General features: G+C 37.0%; 1 pseudogene; it reads left to right on the top strand.

Annotated features, from left to right (window-relative positions):
* Positions 1-437: 437 nt before the first annotated feature.
* Positions 438-1127, top strand: LOC122473655 (annotated as a pseudogene).
* Positions 1128-13611: the final 12484 nt, after the last annotated feature.

The following is a 13611-nucleotide window of genomic DNA, read 5'->3' as shown; positions in this document are numbered from 1 at the left end:
AATATGTGTTCCATCAAAAGGACAAATGAATCTTAGAGTATTTAAAAATTAAACAACAAACAAAGCAAAAACAGTTATCTCAGTTTCTGCCTTTTGTTAAAAAGTTGAATTCATGGTATTTTTCTTGCTCTTTCTTTTCTTTTATTATTTTTTTACCTCTATATCTGTATCTCTATACATCTGTTCTACTGAAGTTCTAGGAGTAAGAAAAAATTTGTAGTACACTACTTATCCCAACAACATTTATAGCTAGTGACCATGTTAGCCCTGACTATGACCCCATTGGTGTGATGGGGGAAGGGGAATAAAGTGAGATAGACCATATCAAAGAATCCAAAAATCATGAAAACACTGATAAATTTCAGGTGGCAATATATACACATATTTAGGAATGCAGAAGGAAAAAAAAAAAAAAAGAAACGGCTCAAGAGTTGAAAATGGCAGTAAGCAGAACTGTTTTTTCCGGATGTATCTTTTGGTAGTATTTGATTTTTGAAAACCATGTACACCTATGAACCATTTGTAACTAGTTTTGAAAATAAAACATATATCTTTGATATTATTCTATTGTCTATATAATGGAAAGCTATTTTCAAAGATATAACAGAGAGGAATATAAAGGAACTATAGGAATTAGTCTCTGAGTCCTTTCAAGAAGACAGTGCCAAAGGCAAAGAAGGAAGCCCCTGCCCCTCCCAAAGCCACAGCCAAAGCAGAGGCTTTGAAGGCCAAGAAAGCAATGCTGAAAGGGGTCCCAGAGTCACAGAAAAAAGATCTGCGTGTCACCTACCTTCCCATGGCCCACAACACTGTATCTCCAAAGGCAGCCCAAATATCCGTGAAAGAGTGCCCCCAGGCGAAACAAGCTTGACCACCATGCTGTCATCCAGATTCCCCTGACTCCAGAGTCAGGTGTAAAGAAACTAGATGACAACAACACACTTGAGTTCACTGTGGATGTCAAGGCCAACAAGCACCAGATCAAACAGGCTGTGAAGAAGCTTTATGACATGGATGTGGCCAAGGTCAACACCCTGATTAGGCCCCGTGGGGAGAAGGAGGTGTATGTTCTACTGACTCCTGATTGCGATGCTTGGGATGTTGCTAACCAAATCGGGATCATCTAAACGAAGTCCAGTTGGCTACATATCAATATACATTTTTCCACCACAAAAAAAAAAGAATAAGTCTCTGAAACAGGTTTTTAAAAGTAAATGTATCAAAGGGCAACCTACTAACTTCGCTTTACAAAGGGACATGAGGATAAAGGAAAAAAGCAAATGATCATAAATCTCCAAACAGATGGAAGAAATAAGATTAGAATGAAGATAGATTTTTGCTTTTCAGTTTAACAGAAATCCAGTTCTTTTTATATTTATTTATTTATTTATTTATTTACTTACTTATTTATGTATTTATTCTTGAGAGAGGGGAGAGAGAGAGAGAGAGAGAGAACGAGCAGGGGAGAGGGGCGAAGGGTGAGAGAGAGAGAATCTTGAGCAGACTCCACACTCAGCGCTGAGCTTGATATGGCGCTTGATCCCACAACCTTAGGATAATGACCTCAGCTGAAATCAACAGTCAGATGCTCAAAAGACTGAGCCACTCATGTGTCCTAATACAAACCCAGTTTTAAGCATACTATTACTGACATGGAATTAATACTCCAAAGATCTGTGTTTCAGCAAAATCACTTGTAGAGAAGCTGCAATTTTATATTCTTCAAGTTAGTAGATTACATTTTGATTTTGAGGAAAATGGAATTCAAGAGATTACAAAAAGGATACAGAGCAAAGTTATAAGAAGTCCATTAAGATATTGCCGATAAAACTAATGAGATATAAAATCCAATACAGATTTATTGTTTTGGAAAGGACTCATTGCCAAAGATCTCTAGAATGAAAAGGTCAGCAAATAGAATAATAAATAATATTCTATAAATAGGTGCAATGAACCTAAAGACTGAAAAGGAAAAAAAATCGTGCCATAAATAGTTTAGAAGCTCGCTTGTACCTCAGAATGAAAGGTCCATTGATAAGTGGGGGGTACCCAAAGAAGGAACTTTTTAATGAAAAATTTTGGTAAATATTGATATATTTGGGTTCAAATTCAGATATTTTTTGTCCTTTCTTTTGTGTACCATCCCATTCTAGTTTCTTTCTTGTCTCCTTTCCTGCCTTCATCTAGATTTATTACTCTTTGTCAATACACTGTTTCCCCTCTATTAGTGTGTATTTTGATTAAAGATACATTTTAAAATATATCTTAATGGTGATACTAACATTTGAGAACAAAATTGATAATGTCAATTTGAAGTGCAACTTATTCAGCAATTCACTTATGTGCTATCCAAATACACTCTATGAATTGCAGAATATATTCAAAGTCAATTAATCCTACACTGACTCTGGGTTATAATATACGCAAGGAAAGAAGAGAAAAACAAACCACAACACTAAAATGAAACCTTCAGACTTAAGCACTCAGTCTTTTCAAGCAACTGCAAACCAATAATACTGTGTCTATACTATTTCTAACTTATGTTCATATTACCACTCTGAAATCTTCCAGATATTACTATTAGATCCAGACTATTGTTTGTTACAGCAAGCATTCTGTATGAACTTCATGAATTAATCTCTAAATAATTTGAAACAATCAAGCTATATTACCTGTTACAATGATAACGTGGGTGTGGAACAGTTCCATTTCTGAAGAGTGTTTACACAGGCGCAAGTAACCCCAACTTCATTAGGGAAGTCTATAAATAAAAATTTAATACCTTGAGAGCATTCTTAAAATCTCATCTGCTCCTGTCCTAAGCCTCTAGACAGATGCCATTACTCCTATTTTGTTTCTAAAGGAACTGAGGCCGAGAGTAGTAAAATTGCTTGTTTCCACTCTTACAACTATTAATAGAGGGAGAAGGGAGAAAAGAGAGCCTTACAGTCTTCAAGTAAAATATACTGATCCTCATTCTGGGTTACATCGGGGTAGAAGTTTTTTTCATTGGAATGGATGCTGCGGGGCTGCTCCCCTTTTATTACTGACAGAGGTTTCTCTAAATGGAGGGTGACATGCCTCCCCTGTGGGACCACTGTCCAACCCATGCATCGTCCCTTCAACTACCCTCTCAGAAAAGGAGCCCCCACACCCTCCTGCTGATGCCTTGCCGATCAATAGGACATTGAACTTGTTCACAAACTGGTTCATGGTGTTGCACGTTTTGGTGCCAAGGTAGGCCTTGAGTCCCATGTCAATGAAAAGCAAATAATCCTATGTAAGCATTTGGGTATCTGTTTCTCCATCTCTTCAAAGTCGGAATACTATAGTTATTTCTGTCCCGTTCCCAAAATCAAAGGGAAAAGAGAAATTTACACTCTTTAGTGGAAATGGTTTCTTTCAAAGTGAGCATTTCATAATTTTCAATCTCCTCCTGACATTTACTCATCTGGTAGCTAGAGGAAAAGAATAAGGCAAGAATGGGTTCAATTTTCAGATGTCTTGGCACAATTCCTGTAATTCTTCTCTCAATTTCTCTTTTTTTAAAGTTTATTTATTTATTTTGAGAGAGAGTGCATGAGCAGGGGAGAGGCAGAGAGAGAGGGAGAGAGACAGAATCCCAAGCAGGCTCTGCACTCAAACTCACAAACTGTGACATCATGGCCTGAATGGAAATCCAGAATCAGACACTTAACCAACTGAGCCACCCAGGTGCCCCTTCTCTCAATGTTTTTCTGAGTGGGACTTCTGTAGTTATTTCTGACCATGTGCAGTATAATACTTCAACCCATTCTAATATACATGTGTTTTTAATGAATAGTTGATTTTTATTTTTATTTTCATTATTATGAAAATATTTTAATCTTTATTTATTTTTGAGAGAGACAGAGAGAGGGAGAATGAGCAGGGGAGGGGCAGAGAGAGAGGGAGTCACAGAATCCGAAGCAGGCTCCAAGCTGGTGGCACAGAGCCAGATGAAGGGCTCGAACCTACAAACCATAAGATCATGACCTGAGCCTAAGTCGGATGCTTAACCGACTGAGCCACCCAGGCGCCCCATAAATAGCTGATTTAATAGACACTATTTACAAAATGCTCTGGAGGGCAAGTTAATCGTCTCCTTATCTCATCATACATATTTGCAACTCTACTGGTAAAGACCTAACTTTAATATATCACTTCATTTTGGTTTTCTTGTTCTCTAACTTATAAAAATTCAGTTCAATGAGAAAAAGACAATGCAGGTCAATATTTGGGGGAGGAGTAATACCCAGTTTCACTAAGTTTATTTACAAGAGAAGAAATCTACATGGATTTCAGTTCCATTCTGCATTATAGTACCCTTGGGAAATTTACTTGAAAGGTCCTGCTCCATTAGGCGCTGTGTTTTTATATGTGCCAATAGTTTTCATATTTGTTTTAGTCTGGAATGGACAGAGCCCAAATAGAGTTATTAATATCTTTGTGAAATGTTTTTTCGTAAATGTTAAAGAGTAACAAATTGGTGAGTGGATGATTTCATATTGCCACGGTAAATCAGCACTTAGCTCTCAACATCACCATCCCAACACTGCTGGCACCTACAAGCATTCCCACAAAGTCTATTTCAAGTATTCTTCACATTTTGGCTTTCGTTAGGTTGCAAGAGTGTCGCTTATGGATGTCAGAAGTATTTTAAGATTAGTTCTTTCCTGGCATGGCCTGCTACAGTATTTCTCAAACTAGAATCCCAGACCACTGTGATCTGCAGATATATTCTCTATAAGAGTTTTAAAAAATTTATATTTTCTTTTGATGAAAACCTTAAAAAAAACATATTCGGAGTTGTTTGCATGCCTACCTTATAACCAAATGTGGCAATTTCAGTTTTCATGTTTGGTTTTGTGTTGATCGTGGGATCACCTTAAGTGATGTTGTTCATTTTATTTTTTTGAACATCTTATTTTTATGTAATCTCTACACCTAATGTAGGCCTTGAACTCACAACTTCAAGATCAAAGTCGCATGCTCTTCTGACTTTGGAATCAGCCAGCTAAGTTCCCCAAGTGATTTTAAATTTTAGTAGGGGAATAGACTTGGATCACTAGAGTCACTGAATGCATTCTCAAGATCAAGGAATTCACAAGTTTGGGATGTACTCTCTTTAGATGAGAGCAAAGGTATTGCTTTCTGTATGGACCAGTACTTATTTGAAGAGAGGTCTGTGAATTGATAAATATATATACAAACATATAGATTTATACATATATATATTTAATATATATATTTAGAAAAGACATTTTATTTATTTTATTTGTTTTAGTAGGCTCCACGCCCAACATAGGGCTCGAACTTAAGACCCAGACACCAAGAATTGCATGCTCTGCCAAATAGTAAGCCAAGTGCCCCAATAAATATTTGATCATACTTTTTTGGGGGTGTCGTGTTTTCTAAAAATTTTCTCAAAGAAATATTTTTGTTGGGCCATGTAAAACTACCTTGATTAAAAGAGGATATCCACATGCAAAGAATGAAATTAGATCCTTATCGTGCATCATATATAAAAATCAACTCAAAATGGATTTAAGAGTTAAATATAAGACTTCAAACTGTAAAACTCCTGGAAGAAAACACAGGGGAAAAGCTTCATACGTTGGTCTTGGCAATGATTACATAGATATGATACCAAAAGCACAGGCAACAAAAGCATAAATCAACAAGTGGGACTACATCAAACTAAAAAGTTTCTGCACAGCAAAGAAATAATCAATGGAGTAAAAATGCCAACATATGGAATGGGAGAAAAAAATATATAAACCATGTATATGATAAGGGGTTAATCTCCGAAATATATAAGATATCCCTACACTTCAATAAAAAACCCCTTATACCTGATTAAAAATGGGCTAAGAACTTGGGTATTTCTTCAAAGAAGATTATATAAATGCTCAATAGGTATGTGAAAAAATGCTTACTATCACGAATCATCAGGGAAATCGAAATCAAAACCACAATATTATCATCTCACATCTGTTAGGATGGCTATTAAAAAAAAAGACAACAAGTGTTGGTAAAGCCATGGGGAAAAGGGAATCCTTGCACACTGCTGGGGGAAATGTAAATGGTGCAGCCATATGGAACACTAAAATTAAAAAATAGAACGATCATACAACCTAGTAACCTTATTTCTGGGTATTTATTTAAAGAATTGAAATCAGGGTCTTGAAGAGATATTAATACTCTCTTGTTCAGCAGAGCAAAAATGTTCACGATAGCAAAAATGTGGAAACAACCTAAATGCTCACTGACAGATGAATGGGTAAAGAAAATGGGGTACATACACACAATGGAATACTATATAGCCTTAAAAAAGAAGGACATTTTGTACTCTGTGACAATCTGGATGAACCTTGAGGACATTATGCTAAGTAAAACAAGCTAATCATAGACAAATACTACATGACTTGACTTATATGGGGTATCTAAAGTAGTCAAATTTTTGGAATCAAAGCACGTAATGGTGGTTGTAGGGACTGGGGAAGTGGGGAAATGGAAAGTTGCTCATCAGTGGGCGTAAAGTTTCAGTTAAGCAGGATAAATAAGCTCTAGATATCTGCTATACAACACTGTACTTGTAGCCAACAATAATGCACTGTGCACTTAAGCATTTACGAAGAGAGCAGATATCACATTAGGTGTTCTTCCCACAATAAAATAAAATTAAATTAAAAACAATTAAAAAAATCCAAACCATTAAAATTATGAGTCTCCATTCTCAGCTTACCCTATTCCTCTCAACTATGTTATATCTTCTTCCTTCGAAAGCCTACCCATGGTTAAAGACTACCTCTTGCTCTTAATGTTCTAAATGACTCGAATAAAAGTGGTCTCTCCATCACTTTGTTCTATAATTATTTTCTTTCTTTCTTTCTTTTTTAATGTTTAGTTATTTATTTTGAGAGAGAGCACGCACAAGCAGGGGAGGGGTGGAGGAAGAGAGAGAGAGAGAGAGAGAGAGAGAGAGAGAGAATCTTTTTTTTTTTTTAATGTTTATTTTTAAGAGAGACAGAGCATGAGAGGTAGGGAGGGGTAGAGAGAGAGAGGGAGACACAGAATCCAAAGCAGGCTCCAGGCTCTGAGCTGACAGCACAGGGCCTGATGCGGGGCTCAAACTCACTGACTGCAAGATCGTGACCTGAGCTGAAGTCAGTGCTTAACCAACTGAGCCACCCAGGTGACCCAGAAAGAGAAAGAATCTTTAGCAGGCTTCTTGCTCTGCACAGAGCCCCACATGGGTCTCGAGCCCATGAACCATGAGATCATGACCTGAGCTGAAATCTAGTCAGACACTTAACTGACTGATCCACCCAGGTGCCTCTGTAATTATTTTCATAATATCCTGAATTACATCTCTTTTGAAATTGAAATGTAGTCTACTAACTTGTCGCCACTGTTATGGTAATGATTCAAGTTCTACCTTGTGGTATAGATTTACAGATATCACAGCTGGAAAGGATTCGTTAAAATTATTTGTTGAGGATACCTTAATAATGCTTGTTTAGTCCACTGTTAAATTATTGCAACTCCCATTCAAGCCCCAAGAGAGTGACAAACTTACCCAAAGCCAGAAGCCAACCAGCAGGACTGCACGCTCAGGTTTCTAGTCAAGCAGAACTCTTTCAAGGATATCAAGTTCCTGGAAATGAGGAGGAATGAAGAGTCAAAACGTCTTTCCTGCAATAGTTAACATTTATTGCCACTCTCTGATGTTGAGACAATGAACGTAGTGTTTCTGGGGTATAATCAAATCTTAACATTCACAACGACCTGAGAGGTAGTTACTCTTCTTACCTGAATCCATTTGGAATGATTCTAACTCCTAGATTTCCTACAGTTACCAGTCGGTGATGGACAGTTTTGCTTATAACTGTGAATGTGTAGTAGAGAAAAGTTCAGATCAGGCTTGCTTGTGAATTGCTATTTTTTTTTTTTCAGGGCTTTGATGCCTCTTATTTTTCCAAACCTTAATTTAATATTCCTGTGACGCTTCATTAGAGCCATTTAGAGTAGGTAGTTCTTTTTCTTACTGCATTTATACTGATAAGGTACAAAGAGATAATGTCTTCAAATCAACATCACATTGGAAAACATGATTTTTAAAACTTTCATATTATTTGGCTAATATTATCTTGCTGCCAGGCTAATAGAGATTATACATTAACATACATTCCTTATTTGAATCACACTCCGTATTTATTGTTTTCTTAGGACAAAACAGTGGTGTTTTTGCTTTAATTAATACAAAGCATCATCTCCCAAGATAGACTCTTCTGTCAACATAATGAATATGCTTTTAAAATTTATTTAAAAAATTTTGACAACTTTATTGAGGTATAACTGATACACACAAAGCAACACATATTTAATATGATGAGTTTGGATGTATGCAAACATCTGTGATACTGAGCTCAACTATCAGCTCAGACATACAAACACCTACTCAAGTTTCTTTGTGGCCTTTTGTTTTTGTTCTTATAATTAATATGCTTTTAAATTTTCCTCAGAGATAAGTAATGACAAATAAAGGAAAATAAAAATTTTCTCATTGTTAAGAGCCCTTATAATCTAATCTACATAGTTGCCGGGTAATTTACCTTTTATTTGGGTTTCTATTTTATTTGCACAAACCTATGCTATTATACATATCAACTTAAACAATTTTTAAAATGAATCAGGTGTTTAAAGACACTCATTTAACTTAGACATATAAAGGTTTCTCTACTGAGTATTCACTGCAGAAGAAAAATTCTACTGCCTTTTATTCTTCAAACATTAAAAAATTTGTTTACTAAAAATAAATTATTACTTTTTTTTTTGCCAAGGATACCTTAACCATGCTTATAATTTTATGTCATTAACTTCCTAAGCCTTTGTTATTACTTAGCCTATTTCTTAATATTATTTTCCTTTTTTAAAAATTAATTTTTCCTATCAATAAATGGTGCAACTAAATAACATGGATGGAGCTAGAGAGTATAATGCTAAATGAAATAAGTCAGAGAAAGAGAAACACCATATGATTTCACTCCTATGTGGAATTTAAGAAACAAAATAAATGAGCAAAAGGGGGGGAAAAAGGAGAGGCAAACCAAGAAACAGATTCTTAACTATAGAGGACAAACTGATAGTTACTAGAGGGGCGGGGTGTGGGGAAGGGGTAAAATAGGATGGGGGATTAAGAATACATGTATCATGGGGCGCCTGGGTGGCTCAGTCGGTTGAGCGTCCCACTTCAGCTCAGGTCATGATCTCGCAGTCCGTGAGTTCGAGCCCCGCGTCGGGCTCTGTGCTGACAGCTCAGAGCCTGGAGCCTGTTTCAGATTCTGTGTCTCCCTCTCTCTGACCCTCCCCCGTTCATGCTCTGTCTCTCTCTGTCTCAAAAATAAATAAACGTTACAAAAAAAAATTAAAAAAAAAAAGAATACATTTATCATGATGAGCACGAGTAAGGTACAGAATTGTTGAATCAGCATATTGTATACCTGCAACTAATATAACATATATGTTAACAATATTGGAATAAAATTAAAAACTTAATAGAAAATAAGTAGCACAACTATTATATTTAAAAATTTTTATGTTTCACCACATTTTAATTCAACAAATATTTCTTGAATATCTACTATATGCAAGGTACTAAGGTAAATACTGGGGACTTATTATCATTAGTGCAAAAAAACCTATATTTGATATCTGGGAGTTTTTGGTGACTGTATAATTCTCTGGTCTCACATTTTGGTGGGTTGGGGTCTCTCTCTTCATATTTAAAATGAAAGTGACTTAAAGATTTGCTTCCACCTTTACTCTTGTCTCTCTTTTCCTTGAATGGATGGAACATTAGTAGGTACAGTAGGTTGAATAATGGCCTCCAGAGATAACAGGTCCTACTCTTGGGATGTGTAAAAGTGACTTTATTTTGAAGAAAGTTCTTTGCAGATGTGATTAAATTAGTGATTTTGAGATGGGGAGATTATCCTGGATCATCCAGGTGGGCACTAAGTGGCACCACAAGTATCTCTAATAAAAGAGAGGTAAAGGGAGATTTGTGCACACATGCGCGCACACACACACACTCTCTCTCTCTCTCTCTCTCTCTCTCTCTCTCTCTCTCTCTCACACTCATGCTGACGAGAAGATGATATGAAGACAGAGACAGAGATTAGAGTGATGAGTCCACAAATCAAAGAATTCCAGCAACCACCAGAATCTGGAAGTTAGTAGCAGGGAAGGTAAGGAATACATTTTTCCCCAGAGTGCCCAGAGGGAGTGCCACCCTAGCGACACCTTGATTTAACCAGTAATCCTGAGTTTTCGACTTTGATCTTCAGAAACGGAAGAGAATAAATTTCTGTTGTTTTAGGTCATGTAGTTTGTAGTAATTTGTTACAGCAGCTACAGGTAACTAACACAATAAATAAATCACTTAATGGTAATGGGCAGGCTGTGGGGTAGCAGAGAAACGGCTCCTAGCTGTGGAGTGCAACCCACCTGATTTTGTCTCCTGGCTCTGCCGTTTTCTAGATAAGTTTATTTAAACTCAATGAGTTCCAACGTCTTTATTGGGAAAAATGGGCCCAGTAAACCCTCACCATGTGGTTATAGTAAGGGATTGACTTAAAAATCCTTAGAATAGCATCTAGAATGGAATGTGTTCAATTTTATCATCACATTCCTTTTATCATTGTCATCATTTATATTTGCAACATGCCAGCACTGAAAATCTGACTCATGCATAGAAACTGACAGAGTAGAACCACAGAGAGCCGTGTGCAAATAATATTTCAAATCGAATACCAGAGCATTCTTCTCTCTGCTGAAGTACCCTTTTCTCCCCTCCTTGTTTTTTTTTTTTATTCTCTCTCTCCCCCTATTAATGTAGATGGATGTAATTAGTGTTAATTAAGATGAGTCATACTTTTGGGGTGCCTGGGTGGCTCAGTCGGTTGATCATCCAACTTCGACTCAGGTCATGATCTCCCAGTCTGTGATTTCAAGCCCCACATCAGGCTCTGTGCTGACAGCTTGGAGCCTGGAGCTTGCTTTGAATTCTGTGTCTCCCTCTCCCTCTGTTCCTCCCTGGCTTGCTCTCTCTCTCTCTCTCTCTCTCTCCCTCAAATAAATAAAGATAAAAAAAAAAAGATGAGTCATACTTTTGTAAATGTTAAGTCACTGGCCCAGAATAATGAATTTGGAATAAACAAATATAAAGTATCCCACTTCAAAAATTGGAAGTGGCTTGGGGTGCCTGGGTGGTTCAATCATTTAGTGTTAGACTCTTGATTTCAGGTCCTGTCATGATCTCCCGGTTTGAGATTGAGCCCTGTCATGCTGACAGTGCGGAGCCTGTTTGGAATTCTCTCTCTCCCTCTCTCTCTGCCTCTTCCCCACTCATATGTGCACACACTCTCTCTCAAGAAGCGGCTCAAAAGAAACCAGGTAACAGATGGCAACAGCAAAGTATGCAAAAGAAGATAATCCATACTTGTAAGAGCATACATGTGAATCTCATGGAGAAGAAAAACGTTTTTCAATGGCTTCATCATTTTCCAGGACTAGTTTACTGCTCATATTTATATCCCGGTCAGTTCACCTAGGTCGAGATTATCTTGTTACTGTATCTTTGAATACTGTCATGTACTGATTAAGGGCACAGATTTGGGCTTAGAGAAGCCTCATTTCAATCCAAATTCAATACAAGCTACACCACTCAAGCAACCTTGTGATAAAAGCTGTGGTTTGAGATTTTTCAAGCTCACAATTTAGTCTGCCTCAGTTTTGCGGAGACTGACGTAAAACGTGAGACTCTTGGATCAGAGAAAAAGAACTTTGTTATTCATGACACAGCAGACAGCTTGAGCTTCCAGTTAATATAGGTTCTCCGCACCCCCCCCCCCCCAGCTCCCACGTGCCCAGGGCAATGAAGAACAACCACAGCTGGTTTGTGTCACAGCTGAGGAATCCTTAGCTTAAAAATCTTTGATGAGGGGGCTGCCAGAAAACCTGTCCAACTTTTGCCTCACAGAAAGATATTTTTTATTATGCTGGACAGCAAGCCAAACTACCCTCTGTCCCAAAGGGAGATCCCTGTCTAACTTTCAGGGATTTTTGCTACACAAACGTCCTCAGAATCTGGAGCGAACGTTGTCAATGCCTCTGGAATACACGAAGAATTGTGAGGAACACATGAAGAATTGTTTCCCAACACCTTTGGGAAACAGCTCAACCTCTCAAAATGAGGATATAACCCTCTAATTATCATAGAATTTACAGAACACTGAGGCTCTAAATAGGGAGTGCTCTGAGGCCTTCAGACTTAGATGGAAATTTATTGCCCTGCTTCTCTGATTTGTAAAAACGAAGATAAAATCATCTACAGTTTTATTTAATCAGCTGATGTTAAATAAGTAAATCAGCTAATGTAGCAAACTGCCCTACACTTATTATGCACCCCACAATATTAGTGTGCCTCCCCTCTAACCAGAATTAAGGCCCATTCTTAAGAGACATGTTTTTTGAATTTTCATCATCCTCTTACATTTCTCTCATATTTACCATCACTTTTTTCCTCTGAAAAGTTTTACATGTTTGACCCTTATTTTGTGTTGTCTGAAGCTGCCAGTTTTCCTCAGAGCCTAAATAGTGTATAGAACTAGAAAGAAAACTTAGATGTAATTTTGTTCTACCTCACTATTTTGTAGGGATAGGACTATTAGCTTAGATTCAATGAGATAAAACAAATTTTAAAAATTCTTTGTTTAAAATACTCAGAATTTAAAACATCTATGCCAAATATATTTGGCAACATAAAATACCAGGAGGACAAACTCAAAGATAAGATAGATTAAAACACACACATGCTTACATTGCCAAGATGTAGAAATGCCACAAGACAGGATTTATTTGCTCACTCAAATAAAATGAATTGGGATCAAATGGGTTCCATTTTTTCAGCTAAAAATGGGAAAGGTAATAAAACTTGCCATAGAGCAATATTGGTAGAGTTAACTGAGATTAAAAAAAAAGCTATTAACTGCAAAGTTAAAAAAACATTATTTTTCTGTGTTTTTAGAAATAAGATTATTGTGAAACACAAGAAATCTGCCTCAGTGAGGCAATGAATAAGAAAGCATCTTGACGGGGGAGGAGCCAAGATGGCGGAATAGCATGGAAGTTTTTTGTGTGTCTTGCGTCCAGGAAATACATCCAGACCAACACTAAACCATCCTACCCACCTAAAAAACTTATTGGAGGATTAACAACACAATCTGTACAACCTGAACCATAGAATTCAGCAGGAATTCACCCCAAAGAAAGAACATGAAGAAATGACAGCCAGGGATTTAACCAGCACAGATACAAGCAAGATGTCTGAACCAGAATTTAGAATTACCATAATAAGAATACTAGCTGGAGTTGAAAATAGATTAGAATTCCTTTCTGCGAGATAAAAGAAGTAAAAAACAGCCATAATGAAATTAAAAATGCTATAACTGAGCTGCAATCATGGATGGATGCAGTGGCGGCAAGGATGGATGAGGCAGAAGAGAATCAGCGATATAAAGGACAAAC

Source organism: Prionailurus bengalensis, chromosome B4 (genome assembly GCF_016509475.1).
Source record: "Prionailurus bengalensis isolate Pbe53 chromosome B4, Fcat_Pben_1.1_paternal_pri, whole genome shotgun sequence".
NCBI classification, from domain to species: Eukaryota; Metazoa; Chordata; class Mammalia; order Carnivora; family Felidae; genus Prionailurus; species Prionailurus bengalensis.
This window is presented reverse-complemented; position numbering and strand designations above follow the sequence as displayed.